At 44.0% G+C, this 23,162-nt stretch overlaps 2 pseudogenes; both read left to right on the top strand.

Annotated features, from left to right (window-relative positions):
* Positions 1–7,755: 7,755 nt before the first annotated feature.
* LOC137236978 (phosphoacetylglucosamine mutase pseudogene) lies at positions 7,756–21,208 on the top strand (annotated as a pseudogene).
* On the top strand, positions 19,378–21,099 carry LOC137236979 (phosphoacetylglucosamine mutase pseudogene; annotated as a pseudogene).
* Positions 21,209–23,162: the final 1,954 nt, after the last annotated feature.

Below are 23,162 nucleotides of genomic sequence, written 5' to 3'. Positions count from 1 at the left end.
GCATATCTCTAGTCGTGGCAAACTTATGGTTTATAGGGGGGCCACTTTCCCTTTAGAGACTAAAAGGTGAGAGAAGACTTGAGTTCCTACGGTGGTTCTTACGTAAAGTGTCGCGCAATAAGCCTTTTCCGAGGCGTCGTAGAAGCCATGGAGCTCAACTGGTTTATCGGGGTGGTAGTTTATCCAGCCTGGTATTTGAATATCCCAGATCGTTGTGAGATTTTCGGCGAACTGCGCCCCTTCGATTTTTCGAACTCGAGGAAATTAGTGTCCAGCAAATCTGCTTTTGGTATTGACTGCAGAATATTGGGATGGTTTGCTGTGATCTTTTTTAGGGGGAAGCTGGCTGAATTGAGAGCGTCTATAGTCTCTGCCAGGGATTGCTCGTCAACATACGTCTCGGACTTTTGTATTGGGGCTGCGCGTGGATGGGAATTGGCTATTTCTTTCGACAGCTCGTGTAGATTGTGAATAGCCAGGAAAGGCGCGCAGTTAACCCCGAAGGTGACCGTTTTTAACTTGTAGTCCTATTATTATTTCAACAACATAATTCGGAGATCGGGTTGGTCCGGTACATAAAACATCGTTAAGGGAGTGACCGGAACCCGACTTTTTAGAGGCGTTGAATACAACTCTGACTTTTGATGTCTTCTTGTCTGGCCTTACGACTGCACGGTGAGGGAGATAGAATGAGCAGTATTTACCCAGGGATTATATTTCATTGGGACTGCATTCTTCCATGTGGCCTAGGGACAGATATTCTTCGTGTACCTGGTCGTATTGCTGCTTGAGATCGCCCTTTTTTGAGAGATTACGTTCCATTCCATGGAACTGTCGTAGGGCTGCAGTACAGGATTGACCTAGGTCGATATCGTTCGGGAATGTTGATTTAAATGGGAACCGGACCATATATCGACCGTCACCCATGCGAGTGGTGGTGCTTTGATAAAATTCTTCGCACATTTTATCTTCTGGGGTTTCCACTCGCGTTCTGGGTATTTCTTCGATTTCCGAAAATTGCCGTAGCTGTTCATTCAGCTGGACATTCGTAACTTCCCACGCTTGAGAGGAGTGTGATCCGACCTTTTCGGGGGTTTGGCCACTTATTATCCAGTCAAATATTGTGTTTTGGGCTAGCAGTGTGGGGAGATCTTTTCGATGCCATTTAGCATTATTTGTGGGATAAGATCACTGCCTAATACCAGATCAATTTGGGAGGGGTTCTGAGTGTTCCGGTCTGCTAGCTTGACCATTAACGCATTTGGTCGTTATTTAGCCTGAGTGTTGGGAGTTGCCTAGTGAGCCGAGGTAGCGCTATTGCCTGGACCTTTATTTTTACCTTGTGGTTATTTGAGACTAGGGTCAGTGAGCATAACTTGTTGGAGGTTTGTACTACTCCGCTTCCCATGCCCGATATTTCAAATAGGGATTGGGTATATGGGAGGCCTAGCTTGATTTGAGCTTTTGACGAGATGAAGCTACGTTCTGACCCTTGATCCACTAAGGCTCTGAGCCTGAAGCAGTCCCCTCGGTGTTCTATGGATACTATGGCTGTGGGGAGAATGATCTTGCTATCGTTTTCTGCATGAAACGATTGGATGCGGGCAGCGTTTGAGGTTGTGGGAAGTTCCTCGTTGGGATCTGGGTTGGTAACGTCCTGACTAGTTGCTACTTGAGCAGTTGTTTTCCGAGGGCCATTGGTTTGATGAGATACTCCAGCGTCGTAGAGGGTGGAGTTGTGGCGACCTTGGCAGTAGAGGCACGTTTTTGTGCTAGTGCAATCTTTTAAGAGATGGGTTTGGGACAGGCAGCTTTCGCACACATTGTTTTCTCTCACGATTTTTTTTCGTTCAGGGATTGCCAGCTTTTTGTAACGCAAGCAGCTTTGTAGCATGTGGGAGGACTGCTTGCACATTATGCAGGCGTAGATTTTTTGATGCTCGGCCACATGAGCATTTGTTCGATTTTGTGCGTAGTTGCTGTTCTGCGGGGGTTGTGGCTTTGGTTTGGGGTCTGAGCCTGCCTGAACTGGGGATTATTTTGACTTGAGGTAGGCTTTGAGAAATTGGTGGAGGGTGGATTGTATCGGGGTTCGGCTGGTCGGTAGATCTCTTCTGGAGCTTAAAGATTGCTCCCAGAGCGCGACTGTATTTGCTGGGAGCTTTGTGGTTACCAGATATATTAATATGGGGTCCCAACTATCTGTCGAGGCTCGTTGGGTTGCTAATATCTGGAGACAGTTATTAACGGAAGATTGCAGTCTTTGGATTTCACCACTGTTTTCCGATTGAATCGGTTTTAGATTCATGAGAATTCGGATTTGATTGTCGACCAGGACTCTTTTATTTTCGTATCGGGATTTCAGAGCTTCCCAAGCCAGAGCAAAGTTGGCATCACTAAGTGGGAATTGCTTTACTATCTGGCCGGCTTTTCCTTGGGTTTTGTACCTGAGATGGTACAATTTTTAGGCGCTTGAAAGTTTTGGGTGATTCATATAGACTGCTGTGAACATGCCACGGAAGGACGGCCATTGATCATAACTCCCGTAAAAGACTTCGGTGTCACAGGCGAGTACTTTGAGGTGCATCCCGGAATTTTCTTGGGGAGTGGCGGTTGTAGCGGGGACGCGATTGCTTACTACCCTTAGCTGGAGCTGATCGCCTATTCTTGCTTTTGTGTCTTCATACGCTATAAGGCAGGCACGGTATTTGTTGAAAGGAGGCCTTAAAGTCGTCGGGAAGGTCGTTGTCATCTGAACACAATGATATTTTTGTCTTTCATTTTTAGGGATGCGTCGGTGTTATCTTGGATCTCGGTTGTGCCGAACCGAGCGCAGTAATCCGAAAAGAGATCCGTTGCGGATATAAATTTATTTTCGGCCACGGTAATCATTCTAAAGGGGGACTTGCTTAATTTCACTTTAGCTATTTTGGGAATTTTTGGAGATTGCCGAGTGTTTATTTATGCGGGAAACCCAAAGGGATAAGTTTTCCTATTGGTCGAGAGTGTAGTAGGCTAGGAACAGTTAGACTGAATTGGGAGTAGTCTGGGACTAGTTGAGATGACCTGCAGAATTTACTGCTGGGTATTTCAAGCAATGCAAAAGTGGCCGAATTTTTTGCTGGGTGTCGTTAACAATGAAAAAGTGGGGATATGTATTTAAATTATACCGCAAAGTACACAAGTTAACTTTGTGAAAGCATGAGTGCGATTTGTCGGTTTGTAATGCACCGCTTTTACGTACGTGCATATATGGTGGTGGGAATATACATATATATTTTATGGCGGGAAAATTTTATGTGGTCGGGATCACCAAAATTTACGGGAGGGATATATTTTAATATATGTATATTATTGTACAATGGGGCTGGGTTCGTCTATGGCGACGAAGGACCATTAGTTAATTTTGAAGTTGGTACTCACCGGTTCATATGGATAGGGCTGATGGCCGTTGGGATGACTGGTGGTGGCGTTGCTGCGTCCTTCCGGTGTTGGAATTCTGAAGGAAAGTAGTAACGACAATGCGGTACTTGCGAGTAATGACTGCTTCACAATTATTCGGAATCCTGTCTTCGAAGTTGTAACTGGCTGTAATACGCTGATATCTGCACGAAAGCTTTCGTTCGCTGGTTGGCTGTATCTTAGCACGAAGATTATTGCTTATCCTAAGATTCACATGGTTTTGTGCAACTGAGTAGCCGAGCTGGATTGCATAAATACTTGCCGCTGGTAGCAGCACTTTGTACAAAGGTATGCGGTAGGGCAAAGGACTTCAGCTGCGATATTTCGCTTTTTATTTATCGAAGGTTAGTTAATTCTAATGAGCTCAATCAGACCTTTGTAGTTTAAAGTAAGTGACTATTTTATTGCGTGTTTCAAGATGACTTTTCTTCTCACAAACTTGTATTGTTTCCGCAAACTATATTTCGCACTTTCTTTTCACAAGGTGACAAGAATAAGATTATCGCAACTTTATAAAATTATATTACAATGGAGAAATGACAATAATGAGATTATCGCAAATTTATAGACTTATATTAACACTCAGAGAAAGCCAAAATTGTTGATTTGCATAAAAAAAATGAAATTTTGCAAAAACTGTGCTGAAGTTGCTAAGATGTCACTAATAATAATAATTTAGCAATGATACAAAAGGTGGTGGTTTTCTGACAGGTGGCGATCATGCCAGATCGCTGCCCTGTAATTGTGGCGAATTGATTTTGGTGGATTTGCGCGGTGGAGGCTGCCACACGTCCATGAGGAGTCCCAATGGGAAATTTAAAGTTAAATACAATGCATTGATTCTAGGGGATTGTTACGGCGGCAAGACCAAGATAGGGCGCGCTCGTAATAATGGTGGGGGGAGAAGAAAAAGAAAATACACAAACGAATTCGTTATAAAAAGTGAACAATAATATTTATTAAAATAAATGGAAATGCAAATGTAACGTTAGTCCACTTAATCACAATAAATGGAATTGGTTAGACAATAAAATTAAAGTAAAGGCAAATGCAAGATAATCCACTTACATTCAATGTTTCCGATGACGGAAGTGCAAAAATGAATTTTAAAATGTTAAATAGAATTGAAGGGCTTACCTTTGGTGGCTTGGCTGCTGGCGGTTTCTTAGACGTTCGCAAAAGAAGTGAAAGAGGTAAAAAACCTTTTGTTCGCGGTCACCGCCGAATCCTAGGCTTAACTATTATCCGGCGGGGTAAACGGTTATCGGTATAAACCGATATGTATAAATGAAAGATGTGAGGTAAAAGGACAACGAAAAGAAAAAGTTAAGTAATACGAGGGTGCACCGCCATATTTAGGCTTGTGGCCTAAACATGCCGGCCCCCTTGCGGCGAGCAACTTCGAAACGATCGTAACGCCCCAACAACCAAGTCCCCAAGGGCTCGCGAGAACGATTCTCAACTTAAAATTAACGAATCTCAACTTAAATTTAGGCCATGCTGTAACTGCATATGGCAGATAAATAGTGTGACCAGGGTACATAATTCGCCGACGCCAGACGCTTCTCCGTGGGATTCCTGTGAATAAAGAGATGTTAGTCGAAATAGACATGGGTTGATTTTAGTGCACTTTACTTATTGAATGGACATATACCCGATTATTGCTGGTGGGCTCCAGACACTACCAACCCGAATATGGTGGCTTGAGTCAGCAGCCCGCCGACGTTCGACGGTGGTGTGCCGCTAACCATTAGGCTGGCGTAGACGTCGGCACCTAGTGTGAGCCGGACAGGTGTAGACCGGTGGAAAGATGGATCCGCCAGCTTCATAAATTGGAATGGCGTGGCTACCGATGGATCCAGAGTTGCTGTCGGACAAAGCCGTGAATATCGCGACACCACTGTGGCCTGGGTCGTCACTGCTCCCGTTACCCCGTATTTCCCTCGCAGAACAAGCGTGCACTTCACGTGATAGGACGTGCCCGTTCGCTCTAACCCGAGGTCCTTCGCGAGATTCGCATCGATGATTGAATTGGGAGCGCACGGATCGATAAGGGCGCGTACTGCGTGGAGCTTCCCTCCTGCTGCTATCCGGACGACCGCCGTTGGAGCTATGGCTACGAATGCGCGTGTAATTGTCGTTGCTAGAGGAGTCTCCCGGAGGCGTCCCGTTCTGAAGCCGGCTGGCGTTGTTGGTTGGCGCGCGAGCGTAGTTACTTGGGCACGAGCATTATACGGGGCCGCCCTGCCAATGGAGCGGCGTGACGAGCGGGACGGACGCGGTTCCGCGTCGCCACGGCGCCGCCCGGCAGAGCGGTGCGATGGGGGGAAAGGACGTGTCTCCCCGCCATCCCCGCGTTGTAAGTTTGAAGGCCTTTCATGCCGTAGGAGCGGTCGGAAACGTTGTGGTCCTGAACCGCCCGGTGGTGTCGTGGCTAGCATTGAAGTAGGATCTTCCCGTCATTCGACCTCTTCCTCGGCGACGTCCGCTTCCCACCACAGGGTTTGTTCCGTGACGTGGATGGATAGGGCTCCGTCGGAGCTCTCTTCGCCATCGCTCTCGTGGGACGGTGGTGGAACGTCGTCGAGGTGTGTTGACGTGTGGTGCTGCTCGTTGCACCGATGACAGCGATCTTCGCTGGGACATGTCTTCCGTTGGTGGAATGGCGATAAGCAATTTGTGCAATATCGCAAATCTATGATCGTCTTTAGTCGATCCATGTTCGTCATGCCCCGGTAAATCGGGCAGAGCCTTATGCTGTGCGACTTTTGACATAGCCGGCAGGGGGCGCTGAATGTGTTGCCGCGTGCCTCCGTCTTGGCGCGTTTGTGGGACAATCCAGTCATTCTGGAATATCAAATTGTTAGTAGAACATTCGTAGATGCCCTTATATTGGGTGGCTTATGAGCGGAGACAAGGAGCTTAAGAGGCTGAGCTTGTGGTTGGCGTACTCGGGATGCATAATATGATTAAGTCAGTCTGCCGACATAACGACGTGTAGTGATTGAAACCACTGTTAGGTTGGGGTAAAATTGCATTGAGATACGCGTAAAGGTTATCTTTAATGTTGAAAATATTTTCATCAGAATGAAAGTTCTGATGTTGTACCAATCAAGGAGTGAAATTAAGAATTATCAAATATAGACTTCGGACAAACTATATTTTTTGGTGTTTGCCTAATACAGGCAATATGCGGTAATATACGCTACATTTGTGTAGCAGATGGTATCACGAGTTACCAGTGTATTTTCACGGCTCCTTGTAATTGCCCTAAAAAAATTTGGTCACAAAACTCACCCACGCCGATACAAATGTGGCTGTGAATATAACCTATGAATCCCTGTAAAATGACTAGTCAAATGACGTCTTGCATATAAATGTGCGACAAATGTAAAGAGGCCTTTACTCGCTGTCTGGGAACACTCTTTGTGTTGATTTAGGCCATGTTGTGTGAGAATCACAAATTGTGGTGTGTTTGTTGATTCCAACACAACCCTGGCGGGAATAGCCTACACTAACGAGTGTGGTAATTTGTAGAGCTGTCAGCTGTTCACTCTTCCAATCGTTGGAATGAGACCGCTGTGCGGTGCTGCCCATTGCAATGTATTGATACATAATGGTCATGTCATGAGGTTATTTAGGGACAGCTTGCGTCTGAGTCCTGACGCGACATTAAATTTAAAGTCTGTTCTAAAAAGTTTAATTTCTCCCTTGTTTGTAACATCGAAAGTATAGATGACACTACTTTATTCCTGCTGGGATTTCAAGCAAAAAAGGGACTGACGAAAGTCTGTCGAAACTTCAATACGCAAACAAAGCAATTTCTGTCATGAAAGCGAGACCACTATTGAGTGTGACATGTTTAAAATGTAAAACACAAACAAATTCATGCACAGATAAACCGCGAAAATTATTTCGGTCTCGAGTGGTTAACCCCCCTTTTTTTCAAGCAGGCTGATTTTGATTGTGTTTTTATGCCCAAATTTTCAAACTAAAAACTTTTCTCAAAAAAAAGAAAGAAGCAAAAAGACGGCCGAATGTCAGGAAAACTATCGAAATACAACCTGGCGCGTGTGTTTTCAGTGAAACCAGGCTGTATCTTCAGGGTTTTCGTTAGTTGATTTTTTTGTTCGGTTATTAACACTCGAATTTGTTGGATCCCGCGGATCCGAGTTGTAATACTCTTTGGATCGCGCGCAATGTGCTTACTGCGTAAGAACCGAAAAAAGCAAATGTCATCGGGTGGCAACCTGATTTCGTTCATTCAAAATGACATTCATTCATGGAAATGAGTATAGATACATTTTGAATGAATTTTTACTATGAAGAAAAACTTGTAATGGGTAAGTATAAGTATGCCAGTATCGTTCCCTTTTTTATAATTTTATAAATTTACTAATCTTTTATTCTTTTATTTCATTTCAGGTACTCTTTTTATTTCATTGCAGGTACACTGAAAGGGTGTCCAAATCATTGTTAATGGGGAATTGCACAAAGGTGGATGTCATCAATAAAGGTGATGGCAAGATCAATGAGAATTGTGGCGCTGATTACGTTAAAGTAAAGCAAATGGCTCCCACAGGTATGCCAACTGTGGAGCCATATACTCGTTTGGTGAGCGTGGATGGTGGTGCTGATCGAGTTTTGTACTTTTTCACTGATGATGCAGATAAATTTCGGTTATTGGGTGGCGATCGTGTAGCTACCTTAGTGGCAGATTATCTTATTGATATAGTGAAAGGCTTTGGTATTGCTTTAAGTATGGGTTTGGTGCAAACAGCATACGCTGATGGTGGCTCCACTCATTATATTACCGATACGTTGAAAGTGCCGGTGGCATGGGTACCTACTGGCGTAAAGCATTTACATCATAAAGCGTTACAATACGATGTTGGTGTGTATTTTGAGGCCAATGGCCATGGTTCTGTTATTTTCAGCGACAATGCCAAAAGTTTGATAAAAGCGGCGTCGGAAACGAATGCTCATGCTAACATGTTATTGCAGATAATAGATCTGATCAATGAAACTGTTGGTGACGCAATATCTGATATGCTGTTAGTTGAGACGATACTAAATCATAAAGGTAGGGATGTCAAACAGTGGTGAGCCACATACGAGGATATGCCTAATCTACAATTGAAAATTAAGGTTCACGATCGGAATGTGATTAAAACTCCGATGCGGAACGCGTTTGTGTAACACCTGTGGGTCTGCAAGAAGGCATCGACAAGGTGGTAGCCAACTATAAACGTGGACGCGCATTCGTGCGACCCTCTGGTACGGAAGATGTTGTTCGCGTTTATGCTGAAGCCGCTACAAAGAATGAAACAGAAAGCTTAGCTTATGAAGTATGCATTTTGGTGCAACAATTAGCTGGTGGTGTCGAACCTGAGCTTATACATCCTAGCAAGACAATAAGTGCTCACATCTAGACCTCATATATATTTCTTCTTTAACTGCTAATGTCGAACCGGTGTTGCCCTTTGCGGCGAAACGGTTTTTGAGCATTAAAATTCACGATTTTCATGCCTGTAAAGTGCCTACATGCATATGCCCTAATTAGTAATAATAAGTAGATGGTAATCGATGCGTTCATTTGCTTTCATCTGTTGTTGTTGTTGTAGTGATAAGGGCGGTACCCTTTCGGTAACACGCACCATAAAGGTACTAGCCCGACCATCTCGGGAACGATTTGGTATGAACACATGAGACCTTCTAGGCCATACCGCTGTCCCGCTCCCTAGATCCATTTGGAGTTCAGGGTCGCCAGAGCCTCGCCTGTTAATGAAACAGAATTCGCCACTGGTAGGGGTGAGGTTGACATTGGGTTAGAGGAGCGCTGGAAACCTCTTTAAAGGGTTACGCTACCCCTTGAATCAGTTTGGTTGTTTAGTCGCCCCTTTCGGCAGGCATACCGACCGCGGTTGCATCGTTAGCCCCCTAACCCGCTGGGGCATTTGTTTTCATCTCTTTTCTAACTGTTCTGTTATTTTATTATTTTGTGACAGCAGCTGGATACCGGAACTTTGTTGGAAGTTACAGAAAAAGCGAAGGATGGGGCCATTATGCATGGTATTGCTTTGCGCTCTAAAAGAAATTTTATTCCAGATGCTTTAAATTTCGCTCCATTCATTTTAATACCGTTCATTCCCACGTAAGGAATTTGAAAATGCTGTAAATTTACAAACCGTCATTAATCAGCTGATGCATAGTGTACAAATGGAATTAAAAAATATTCAAAACGCTTGACTGCAATGTGTCGCGTCCATTGCCAATACATTTCTTGAGTCATTTTCCCAAAGCAGCCAACGTGGAAGATAACCATCATGCAATGGCCATATTTCCTCGAATTAACATCGATAGGGTACGATTTTGCATCATATAAGCCATCAAGGACTGCCGCTGCATCCCTATTTTTAGCTTTACATTTGCTGAAAGATAATTCAAATTACCAACTGGCTTCAACAACAACCACTGGACATCAACAGTTTCAATGGTAGGAGATAATTCGTCTAATTTCTTAGATTTATATTATTTATATTATATTTTCGTAAAACTTAGGTAGCGAAGTACATACACTGCACGTTGGCAAGAGATGGCCGTCGAAATAGATGCAGCCCTAAGGTTGGAAGGCAATGCCAGCACTGGCGCTTCATCTCTTGCATATGCAATCCCAGTGGGCAATATGACGGCCTCCACTATAACGGTGCCCTGGAACGGTCTATGTGTGGTAAGAGGTGAGCTAATATGCACGTTTGTTATTGTATTTTATATTATTTTTAGTTTTGAAGTGAGTACTTAGGTTGTATGGTAGGATTTCAAAAAGGGGCTTGTGTAGTTTTATGGGTTTTAACTGTGGTCAATTTTTAGATTGAAACCCGTGGGTGTTCCCTCCCCTTTTTTTTTCCAAGCCGCGTTTGCGCCAACTAAAACGTCAGTAAACCTTTATGATTTTCTCTACATTTCGATGCAATTTGGTTACTCTTTCTGATTAGATAATGAGTTCATTGAACAAAGAGATAATCACTGAACCATATGAGTACTTTGATGATCGAAAACTGAATATAGTTCTCAATCATTTTTGGGGTCATATGCGAATCGAATATGTTTACTTTAGATGGTCGACGATTTTCTTTAGCCATTTTCCATTCAGCTTTCTGAATCTGCCCTGCTATCTTGATTGATTAATGAATATTCTACGTGTTAAAGTTTTACCTCTCATTGAAGATTTAATTTGGTCTGAGACATGAATCAGAAATGATTATTTAAGCATAATCACATTTAAGATACATTTTCTTCTCGACAATAAATTAACTTTTGAACCGAAAATACCTTTGAATATGAACGTTTTTTAATCATCCTGGAGCATGATGTTTGAATGTTTTGAGTCGCTGGATATTCTGGTGGTGATAGGAATAAAAAAAAAATTTTTTTTTTTCTTTTTTTTTTTTTTTTTTTGGGGGGTATGCGTTGGCAGATGGTTTATCTGCTTTAGTCTTCTATTGGCCTTGTTCGTGGTGAACGAGGGCTGGGTTATGGGGTTTGTTGGCCTCGTTCGGGGTGAACGAGAGCTGGGTTATGGGGTTTGTTGGCCTCGTTCGGGGTGAACGAGAGCTGGGTTACGGGGATTGTTATAATGGGTGGGAGTTACAAGTCTCCCTCACCCTCACTGGAGGGTGGTAATAGGACCAATTTCGTGATTGGTCTGGTGGTTTGTCCCCTTGCCGTATCCAGTTCGACGACTCGAACTCGGTTATCGGGGCCATAGTGAAGATTGGCTATCCGACCTAGTCTCCATTCATTGGGGGGCAGATTATCCTCCTTAATGACGACTAGGTCTCCCTGTTTAAGGTTTGATTGTGGATGCTTCCACTTAACGCGCTTCTGCAATTCGGTGAGATACTCCGTTTTCCACCGTTTACAGAAGGTTTGATACAGCGCCTTAAGTTTTTCCCATCGATTGACGAGTGATGCGCGATTCTCGCTGACGTCGATCTCCGGTGGAGCTAACAGGTGCCCTCCCACGAGGAAATGGCCTGGAGTAAGTGGCTCCAAGTTGGACGGCTCGTTGGAGGAGGGGCTTAACGGTCGAGAATTGAGACAGGACTCGATTCGACAAAGTAGTGTGCTGAACTCTTCAAGGGTAAATTTGTGATCCAAAGCGATCTTCTTGAAGTGGTTCTTGAAGCTCTTGACCCCTGCCTCCCATAGTCCGCCCATGTGAGGAGCTCCTGGTGGTATGAAATGCCATGTCAGGTTTTGGTGACTGTACTTGGATAAAGTTTGGTTGCGAGCGTCCGCCAGGAAAGCTTTGAGTTCTGAGCGGAGAGCTCTGGAGGCTCCGACAAAGTTGGTTCCGTTGTCGGAGTAGATGTTCTTTGGACATCCTCGCCGAGCGACAAACCTATCGAAAGCTGCCAGGAATGCGGCAGTACTGAGGTCACTAGTGGCTTCCAAGTGAATCGCTTTGGTTGCAAAGCAAATAAAGAGGCAGACGTAACCCTTTGACATGCGGCATCCTCTTCCGCTATAAGATTTGATGTCAAATGGTCCGGCAAAATCTACCCCCGCATTGGTGAAAGACCGGGAGAAGGTGGTTCGTTCTGAGGGTAGATCTCCCATAAGTTGGGTTTGGGTCCGCTTGCGGAATATTGTGCACGTTTTGCAATTGTGTATGACCGATCGGATCATATTTTTGACCCTAGGGATCCAATATTGTGTGCGTAGGCGACGAAACATAAGTTGGTTCTCCCCATGCAGGGTGTCTTTATGGATGAACTGGACAAGAAGTCGTGTGAGCCGGCAGTCATACGGCAGAATGATCGGGTGCCGTTCACTGTAGGGAAGATCCTTGGCCCCTGAAAGACGACCGCCAACCCTCAATATGCCCTTATCATCGACAAGGGGGGTAAGAGGGAGGATTTCACTCTTTGAACCGATGAGCTTCCCGGAATTTAAGCTCGAAAGTTCCTCCGAATAGTGCCTCCGTTGGTAGAAAGCTATTAACTGACTTGTCGTGGCCTGGATTTCATCGGGTGAAATGAAGTGCGATGCCGCTTTAAAGGAAGATTTTGTCTTATGATTGGTTCTTTGGATAAATCTTCGAACATACGATATGACCCTCAAGGCCCTGGACAAATTGGAAAACCGTTCGAGGATGTCGTCTTTCTCTTTTATTTTTGAAGTTGTATGAACCTGCACCCGTTTTTCCTCTATGTTAGTCCGATAGTCCTTTTCTTGTATTGGCCATTCTGTCTTATCTTCTTGTAACCAAGAAGGTCCCTGCCACCACAAAGAGTTATTGACTAACTCCTTCGCTGATAGTCCTCGGCTAGCCAGGTCGGCAGGATTGGATGCGGATTCTACGTGGTGCCAGGATTTGTTTCCTACCTTTTCTACTATTTTCGTTACTCGATGAGCGACAAAGGTTGACCAAGAACAAGGGGGTTTTCTTATCCACGCCAAAACAATCGTGGAGTCTGTCCATAGGTGTAGATTGAAATTTTCTAAATGCAGATTTTCACGCACTGCTTCGATGGTTTCGGCCAGCAACACTGCACCGCATAGCTCTAATCGGGGTAATGAAACTGTTTTAACGGGTGCTACTCTTGTTTTTGCTATTAATAAGTTAACGTAGACCTCATCCTTTATCTTTGCTCGTAAAAAGACTGTCGCGGCGTAAGCTTTTTCCGAGGCGTCGCAAAAGCCGTGTATTTCAACGTCGTTGGTTGGCGTAAAATACACCCAATGTGGGATACGAATTCCGTTAATGGAGGGGTATTCCTGCATAAAATTATGCCATCTGTCTAGGGTTCCTGCCGACACTGGTTCGTCCCAGTCAGTCCCCTCTAGCCAAATGTCTTGCATAATGATTTTTGCAACAATGACGACTGGGGCGAGCCAACCTAGGGGATCGAAAAGTTTATAGATTGCAGAAAGTATTGTCCTTTTCGTTAACATATCCCGATTTTCAATTGGTTTTGCCGTGAAGTAAAAATAATCCGCATGCGCGTTCCATCGAATACCTAGGGTCTTGACCGTACTCGTGTCCTCGAATTCCAAAAAGTCTTCGTTGAGCAGATGAGGTTTGGGTATTCCTTTAAGTATTCTTGAGCAATTTGACGTCCATTTGCGGAGGGAAAAACCAGCGGACTGTAATGCATCTGTGATTTCATCGCGAGCTTTGAGTGTGGATTCGATGCTATGTCCCCCGGCTAGAACGTCATCGACGTACATACCTGTCCGTAAGATATCTGCGGCAATGGGTAATGAAGTTTCAACGTCGTCTGCTAGTTGGTGCAGTGTCCTTATCGCCAGATAAGGAGCACAATTGACTCCAAAGGTGACTGTCTTTAATTCGTAGACGCTGATAGGGTCACTAGGATTGTTGCCAAAAACTATTCTCTGGAATTGTGTTTGGTTTGGCTTTACCAATATCTGCCGATTTTCGTATCGGGATTTCAGAGCTTCCCAAGCCAGAGCAAAGTTGGCATCACTAAGTGGGAATTGCTTTACTATCTGGCCGGCTTTTCCTTGGGTTTTGTACCTGAGATGGTACAATTTTTAGGCGCTTGAAAGTTTTGGGTGATTCATATAGACTGCTGTGAACATGCCACGGAAGGACGACCATTGATCATAACTCCCGTAAAATACTTCGGTGTCACAGGCGAGTACTTTGAGGTGCATCCCGGAATTTTCTTGGGGAGTGGCGGTTGTAGCAGGGACGCGATTGCTTACTACCCTTAGCTGGAGCTGATCGCCTATTCTTGCTTTTGTGTCTTCATACGCTATAAGGCAGGCACGGTATTTGTTGAAAGGAGGCCTTAAAGTCGTCGGGAAGGTCGTTGTCATCTGACTCTACGACGGCGTCATATGCGCTCTGTACCCTTTCCCAGAACACAATGATATTTTTGTCTTTCATTTTTAGGGATGCGTCGGTGTTATCTTGGATCTCGGTTGTGCCGAACCGAGCGCAGTAATCCGAAAAGAGATCCGTTGCGGATATAAATTTATTTTCGGCCACGGTAATCATTCTAAAGGGGGACTTGCTTAATTTTACTTTAGCTATTTTGGGAATTTTTGGAGATTGCCGAGTGTTTATTTATGCGGGAAACCCAAAGGGATAAGTTTTCCTATTGGTCGAGAGTGTAGTAGGCTAGGAACAGTTAGACTGAATTGGGAGTAGTCTGGGACTAGTTGAGATGACCTGCAGAATTTACTGCTGGGTATTTCAAGCAATGCAAAAGTGGCCGAATTTTTTGCTGGGTGTCGTTAACAATGAAAAAGTGGGGATATGTGTTTAAATTATACCGCAAAGTACAAAAGTTAACTTTGTGAAAGCATGAGTGCGATTTGTCGGTTTGTAATGCACCGCTTTTACGTACGTGCATATATGGTGGTGGGAATATACATATATATTTTATGGCGGGAAAATTTTATGTGGTCGGGATCACCAAAATTTACGGGAGGGATATATTTTAATATATGTATATTATTGTACAATGGGGCTGGGTTCGTCTATGGCGACGAAGGACCATTAGTTAATTTTGAAGTTGGTACTCACCGGTTCATATGGATAGGGCTGATGGCCGTTGGGATGACTGGTGGTGGCGTTGCTGCGTCCTTCCGGTGTTGGAATTCTGAAGGAAAGTAGTAACGACAATGCGGTACTTGCGAGTAATGACTGCTTCACAATTATTCGGAATCCTGTTTCGAAGTTGTAACTGGCTGTAATACGCTGATATCTGCACGAAAGCTTTCGTTCGCTGGTTGGCTGTATCTTAGCACGAAGATTATTGCTTATCCTAAGATTCACATGGTCTTGTGCAACTGAGTAGCCGAGCTGGATTACATAAATACTTGCCGTTGGTAGCAGCATTTTGTACAAAGGTATTCGGTAGGGCAAAGGACTTCAGCTGCGATATTTCGCTTTTTATTTATCGAAGGTTAGTTAATTCTAATGAGCTCAATCAGACCTTTGTAGTTTAAAGTAAATGACTATTTTATTGCGTGTTTCAAGATGACTTTTCTTCTCACAAACTTGTATTGTTTGCGCAATCTATATTTCGCACTTTCTTTTCACAAGGTGACAAGAATAAGATTATCGCAACTTTATAAAATTATATTACAATTGAGAAATGCCAATAATGAGATTATCGCAAATTTATAGACTTATATTAACACTCAGAGAAAGCCAAAATTGTTGATTTGCATAAAAAAAATGAAATTTTGCAAAAACTGTGCTGAAGTTGCTAAGATGTCACTAATAATAATAATTTAGCAATGATACAAAAGGTGGTGGTTTTCTGACAGGTGGCGATCATGCCAGATCGCTGCCCTGTAATTGTGGCGAATTGAATTTGGTGGATTTGCGCGGTGGAGGCTGCCACACGTCCATGAGGAGTCCCAATGGGAAATTTAAAGTTAAATACAATGCACTGATTCTAGGGGATTGTTACGGCGGCAAGACCAAGATAGGGCGCGCTCGTAATAATGGTGAGGGGAGAAGAAAAAGAAAATACACAAACGAATTCGTTATAAAAAGTGAACAATAATATTTATTAAAATAAATGGAAATGCAAATGCAACGTTAGTCCACTTAATCACAATAAATGGAATTGGTTAGACAATAAAATTAAAGTAAAGGCAAATGCAAGATAATCCACTTACATTCAATGTTTCCGATGACGGAAGTGCAAAAATGAATTTTAAAATGTTAAATAGAATTGAAGGGCTTACCTTTGGTGGCTTGGCTGCTGGCGGTTTCTTAGACGTTCGCAAAAGAAGTGAAAGAGGTAAAAAACCTTTTGTTCGCGGTCACCGCCGAATCCTAGGCTTAACTATTATCCAGCGGGGTAAACGGTTATCGGTATAAACCGATATGTATAAATGAAAGATGTGAGGTAAAAGTACAACGAAAAGAAAAAGTTAAGTAATGCGAGGGTGCACCGCCATATTTAGGCTTGTGGCCTAAACATGCCGGCCCCCTTGCGGCGAGCAACTTCGAAACGATCGTAGAGCCCCAACAACCAAGTCCCCAAGGGCTCGCGAGAACGATTCTCAACTTAAAATTAACGAATCTCAACTTAAATTTAGGCCATGCTGTAACTGCATATGGCAGATAAATAGTGTGACCAGGGTACATAATTCGCCGACGCCAGACGCTTCTCCGTGGGATTCCTGTGAATAAAGAGATGTTAGTCGAAATAGACATGGGTTGATTTTAGTGCACTTTACTTATTGAATGGACATATACCCGATTATTGCTGGTGGGCTCCAGACACTACCAACCCGAATATGGTGGCTTGAGTCAGCAGCCCGCCGACGTTCGACGGTGGTGTGCCGCTAACCATTAGGCTGGCGTAGACGTCGGCACCTAGTGTGAGCCGGACAGGTGTAGACCGGTGGAAAGATGGATCCGCCAGCTTCATAAATTGGAATGGCGTGGCTACCGATGGATCCAGAGTTGCTGTCGGACAAAGCCGTGAATATCGCGACACCACTGTGGCCTGGGTCGTCACTGCTCCCGTTACCCCGTATTTCCCTCGCAGAACAAGCGTGCACTTCACGTGATAGGACGTGCCCGTTCGCTCTAACCCGAGGTCCTTCGCGAGATTCGCATCGATGATTGAATTGGGAGCGCACGGATCGATAAGGGCGCGTACTGCGTGGAGCTTCCCTCCTGCCTCTATCCGGACGACCGCCGTTGGAGCTATGGCTACGAATGCGCGTGTAATTGTCGTTGCTAGAGGAGTCTCCCGGAGGCGTCCCGTTCTGAAGCCGGCTGGCGTTGTTGGTTGGCGCGCGAGCGTTGTTGGTTGGCGCGCGAGCGTAGTTACTTGGGCACGAGCATTATACGGGGCCGCCCTGCCAATGGAGCGGCGTGACGAGCGGGACGGACGCGGTTCCGCGTCGCCACGGCGCCGCCCGGCAGAGCGGTGCGATGGGGGGAAAGGACGTGTCTCCCCGCCATCCCCGCGTTGTAAGTTTGAAGGCCTTTCATGCCGCAGGAGCGGTCGGAAACGTTGTGGTCCTGAACCGCCCGGTGGTGTCGTGGCTAGCATTGAAGTAGGATCTTCCCGTCATTCGACCTCTTCCTCGGCGACGTCCGCTTCCCACCACAGGGTTTGTTCCGTGACGTGGATGGATAGGGCTCCGTCGGAGCTCTCTTCGCCATCGCTCTCGTGGGACGGTGGTGGAACGTCGTCGAGGTGTGTTGACGTGTGGTGCTGCTCGTTGCACCGATGACAGCGATCTTCGCTGGGACATGTCTTCCGTTGGTGGAATGGCGATAAGCAATTTGTGCAATATCGCAAATCTATGATCGTCTTTAGTCGATCCATGTTCGTCATGCCCCGGTAAATCGGGCAGAGCCTTATGCTGTGCGACTTTTGACATAGCCGGCAGGGGGCGCTGAATGTGTTGCCGCGTGCCTCCGTCTTGGTGCGTTTGTGGGACAATCCAGTCATTCTGGAATATCAAATTGTTAGTAGAACATTCGTAGATGCCCTTATATTGGGTGGCTTATGAGCGGAGACAAGGAGCTTAAGAGGCTGAGCTTGTGGTTGGCGTACTCGGGATGCATAATATGATTAAGTCAGTCTGCCGACATAACGACGTGTAGTGATTGAAACCACTGTTAGGTTGGGGTAAAATTGCATTGAGATACGCGTAAAGGTTATCTTTAATGTTGAAAATATTTTCATCAGAATGAAAGTTCTGATGTTGAACCAATCAAGGAGTGAAATTAAGAATTATCAAATATAGACTTCGGACAAACTATATTTTTTGGTGTTTGCCTAATACAGGCAATATGCGGTAATATACGCTACATTTGTGTAGCAGATGGTATCACGAGTTACCCGTGTATTTTCACGGCTCCTTGTAATTGCCCTAAAAAAATTTGGTCACAAAACTCACCCACGCCGATACAAATGTGGCTGTGAATATAACCTATGAATCCCTGTAAAATGACTAGTCAAATGACGTCTTGCATATAAATGTGCGACAAATGTAAAGAGGCCTTTACTCGCTGTCTGGGAACACTCTTTGTGTTGATTTAGGCCATGTTGTGTGAGAATCACAAATTGTGGTGTGTTTGTTGATTCCAACACAACCCTGGCAGGAATAGCCTACACTAACGAGTGTGGTAATTTGTAGAGCTGTCAGCTGTTCACTCTTCCAATCGTTGGAATGAGACCGCTGTGCGGTGCTGCCCATTGCAATGTATTGATACATAATGGTCATGTCATGAGGTTATTTAGGGACAGCTTGCGTCTGAGTCCTGACGCGACATTAAATTTAAAGTCTGTTCTAAAAAGTTTAATTTCTCCCTTGTTTGTAACATCGAAAGTATAGATGACACTACTTTATTCCTACTGGGATTTCAAGCAAAAAAGGGACTGACGAAAGTCTGTCGAAACTTCAATACGCAAACAAAGCAATTTCTGTCATGAAAGCGAGACCACTATTGAGTGTGACATGTTTAAAATGTAAAACACAAACAAATTCATGCACAGATAAACCGCGAAAATTATTTCGGTCTCGAGTGGTTAACCCCCCTTTTTTTCAAGCAGGCTGATTTTGATTGTGTTTTTATGCCCAAATTTTCAAACTAAAAACTTTTCTCAAAAAAAAGAAAGAAGCAAAAAGACGGCCGAATGTCAGGAAAACTATCGAAATACAACCTGGCGCGTGTGTTTTCAGTGAAACCAGGCTGTATCTTCAGGGTTTTCGTTAGTTGATTTTTTTGTTCGGTTATTAACACTCGAATTTGTTGGATCCCGCGGATCCGAGTTGTAATACTCTTTGGATCGCGCGCAATGTGCTTACTGCGTAAGAACCGAAAAAAGCAAATGTCATCGGGTGGCAACCTGATTTCGTTCATTCAAAATGACATTCATTCATGGAAATGAGTATAGATACATTTTGAATGAATTTTTACTATGAAGAAAAACTTGTAATGGGTAAGTATAAGTATGCCAGTATCGTTCCCTTTTTTATAATTTTATAAATTTACTAATCTTTTATTCTTTTATTTCATTTCAGGTACTCTTTTTATTTCATTGCAGGTACACTGAAAGGGTGTCCAAATCATTGTTAATGGGGAATTGCACAAAGGTGGATGTCATCAATAAAGGTGATGGCAAGATCAATGAGAATTGTGGCGCTGATTACGTTAAAGTAAAGCAAATGGCTCCCACAGGTATGCCAACTGTGGAGCCATATACTCGTTTGGTGAGCGTGGATGGTGGTGCTGATCGAGTTTTGTACTTTTTCACTGATGATGCAGATAAATTTCGGTTATTGGGTGGCGATCGTGTAGCTACCTTAGTGGCAGATTATCTTATTGATATAGTGAAAGGCTGTGGTATTGCTTTAAGTATGGGTTTGGTGCAAACAGCATACGCTGATGGTGGCTCCACTCATTATATTACCGATACGTTGAAAGTGCCGGTGGCATGGGTACCTACTGGCGTAAAGCATTTACATCATAAAGCGTTACAATACGATGTTGGTGTGTATTTTGAGGCCAATGGCCATGGTTCTGTTATTTTCAGCGACAATGCCAAAAGTTTGATAAAAGCGGCGTCGGAAACGAATGCTCATGCTAACATGTTATTGCAGATAATAGATCTGATCAATGAAACTGTTGGTGACGCAATATCTGATATGCTGTTAGTTGAGACAATACTAAATCATAAAGGTAGGGATGTCAAACAGTGGTGAGCCACATACGAGGATATGCCTAATCTACAATTGAAAATTAAGGTTCACGATCGGAATGTGATTAAAACTCCGATGCGGAACGCGTTTGTGTAACACCTGTGGGTCTGCAAGAAGGCATCGACAAGGTGGTAGCCAACTATAAACGTGGACGCGCATTCGTGCGACCCTCTGGTACGGAAGATGTTGTTCGCGTTTATGCTGAAGCCGCTACAAAGAATGAAACAGAAAGCTTAGCTTATGAAGTATGCATTTTGGTGCAACAATTAGCTGGTGGTGTCGAACCTGAGCTTATACATCCTAGCAAGACAATAAGTGCTCACATCTAGACCTCATATATATTTCTTCTTTAACTGCTAATGTCGAACCGGTGTTGCCCTTTGCGGCGAAACGGTTTTTGAGCATTAAAATTCACGACTTTCATGCCTGTAAAGTGCCTACATGCATATGCCCTAATTAGTAATAATAAGTAGATGGTAATCGATGCGTTCATTTGCTTTCATCTGTTGTTGTTGTTGTAGTGATAAGGGCGGTACCCTTTCGGTAACACGCACCATAAAGGTACTAGCCCGACCATCTCGGGAACGATTTGGTATGAACACATGAGACCTTCTAGGCCATACCGCTGTCCCGCTCCCTAGATCCATTTGGAGTTCAGGGTCGCCAGAGCCTCGCCTGTTAATGAAACAGAATTCGCCACTGGTAGGGGTGAGGTTGACATTGGGTTAGAGGAGCGCTGGAAACCTCTTTAAAGGGTTACGCTACCCCTTGAATCAGTTTGGTAGTTTAGTCGCCCCTTTCGGCAGGCATATCGACCGCGGTTGCATCGTTAGCCCCCTAACCCGCTGGGGCATTTGTTTTCATCTCTTTTCTAACTGTTCTGTTATTTTATTATTTTGTGACAGCAGCTGGATACCGGAACTTTGTTGGAAGTTACAGAAAAAGCGAAGGATGGGGCCATTATGCATGGTATTGCTTTGCGCTCTAAAAGAAATTTTATTCCAGATGCTTTAAATTTCGCTCCATTCATTTTAATACCGTTCATTCCCACGTAAGGAATTTGAAAATGCTGTAAATTTACAAACCGTCATTAATCAGCTGATGCATAGTGTACAAATGGAATTAAAAAATATTCAAAACGCTTGACTGCAATGTGTCGCGTCCATTGCCAATACATTTCTTGAGTCGTTTTCCCAAAGCAGCCAACGTGGAAGATAACCATCATGCAATGGCCATATTTCCTCGAATTAACATCGATAGGGTACGATTTTGCATCATATAAGCCATGAAGGACTGCCGCTGCATCCCTATTTTTAGCTTTACATTTGCTGAAAGATAATTCAAATTACCAACTGGCTTCAACAACAACCACTGGACATCAACAGTTTCAATGGTAGGAGATAATTCGTCTAATTTCTTAGATTTATATTATTTATATTATATTTTCGTAAAACTTAGGTAGCGAAGTACATACACTGCACGTTGGCAAGAGATGGCCGTCGAAATAGATGCAGCCCTAAGGTTGGAAGGCAATGCCAGCACTGGCGCTTCATCTCTTGCATATGCAATCCCAGTGGGCAATATGACGGCCTCCACTATAACGGTGCCCTGGAACGGTCTATGTGTGGTAAGAGGTGAGCTAATATGCACGTTTGTTATTGTATTTTATATTATTTTTAGTTTTGAAGTGAGTACTTAGGTTGTATGGTAGGATTTCAAAAAGGGGCTTGTGTAGTTTTATGGGTTTTAACTGTGGTCAATTTTTAGATTGAAACCCGTGGGTGTTCCCTCCCCTTTTTTTTCCAAGCCGCGTTTGCGCCAACTAAAACGTCAGTAAACCTTTATGATTTTCTCTACATTTCGATGCAATTTGGTTACTCTTTCTGATTAGATAATGAGTTCATTGAACAAAGAGATAATCACTGAACCATATGAGTACTTTGATGATCGAAAACTGAATATAGTTCTCAATCATTTTTGGGGTCATATGCGAATCGAATATGTTTACTTTAGATGGTCGACGATTTTCTTTAGCCATTTTCCATTCAGCTTTCTGAATCTGCCCTGCTATCTTGATTGATTAATGAATATTCTACGTGTTAAAGTTTTACCTCTCATTGAAGATTTAATTTGGTCTGAGACATGAATCAGAAATGATTATTTAAGCATAATCACATTTAAGATACATTTTCTTCTCGACAATAAATTAACTTTTGAACCGAAAATACCATTGAATATGAACGTTTTTTAATCATCCTGGAGCATGATGTTTGAATGTTTTGAGTCGCTGGATATTCTGGTGGTGATAGGAATAAAAAAAAAATTTTTTTTTTCTTTTTTTTTTTTTTTTTTTGGGGGGTATGCGTTGGCAGATGGTTTATCTGCTTTAGTCTTCTATTGGCCTTGTTCGTGGTGAACGAGGGCTGGGTTATGGGGTTTGTTGGCCTCGTTCGGGGTGAACGAGAGCTGGGTTATGGGGTTTGTTGGCCTCGTTCGGGGTGAACGAGAGCTGGATTACGGGGATTGTTATAATGGGTGGGAGTTACAAGTCTCCCTCACCCTCACTGGAGGGTGGTAATAGGACCAATTTCGTGATTGGTCTGGTGGTTTGTCCCCTTGCCGTATCCAGTTCGACGACTCGCACTCGGTTATCGGGGCCATAGTGAAGATTGGCTATCCGACCTAGTCTCCATTCATTGGGGGGCAGATTATCCTCCTTAATGACGACTAGGTCTCCCTGTTTAAGGTTTGATTGTGGATGCTTCCACTTAACGCGCTTCTGCAATTCGGTGAGATACTCCGTTTTCCACCGTTTACAGAAGGTTTGATACAGCGCCTTAAGTTTTTCCCATCGATTGACGAGTGATGCGCGATTCTCGCTGACGTCGATCTCCGGTGGAGCTAACAGGTGCCCTCCCACGAGGAAATGGCCTGGAGTAAGTGGCTCCAAGTTGGACGGCTCGTTGGAGGAGGGG

Source organism: Eurosta solidaginis, chromosome 1 (assembly GCF_040869045.1).
Source record: "Eurosta solidaginis isolate ZX-2024a chromosome 1, ASM4086904v1, whole genome shotgun sequence".
NCBI classification, from domain to species: domain Eukaryota; kingdom Metazoa; phylum Arthropoda; class Insecta; order Diptera; family Tephritidae; genus Eurosta; species Eurosta solidaginis.
This window is presented reverse-complemented; position numbering and strand designations above follow the sequence as displayed.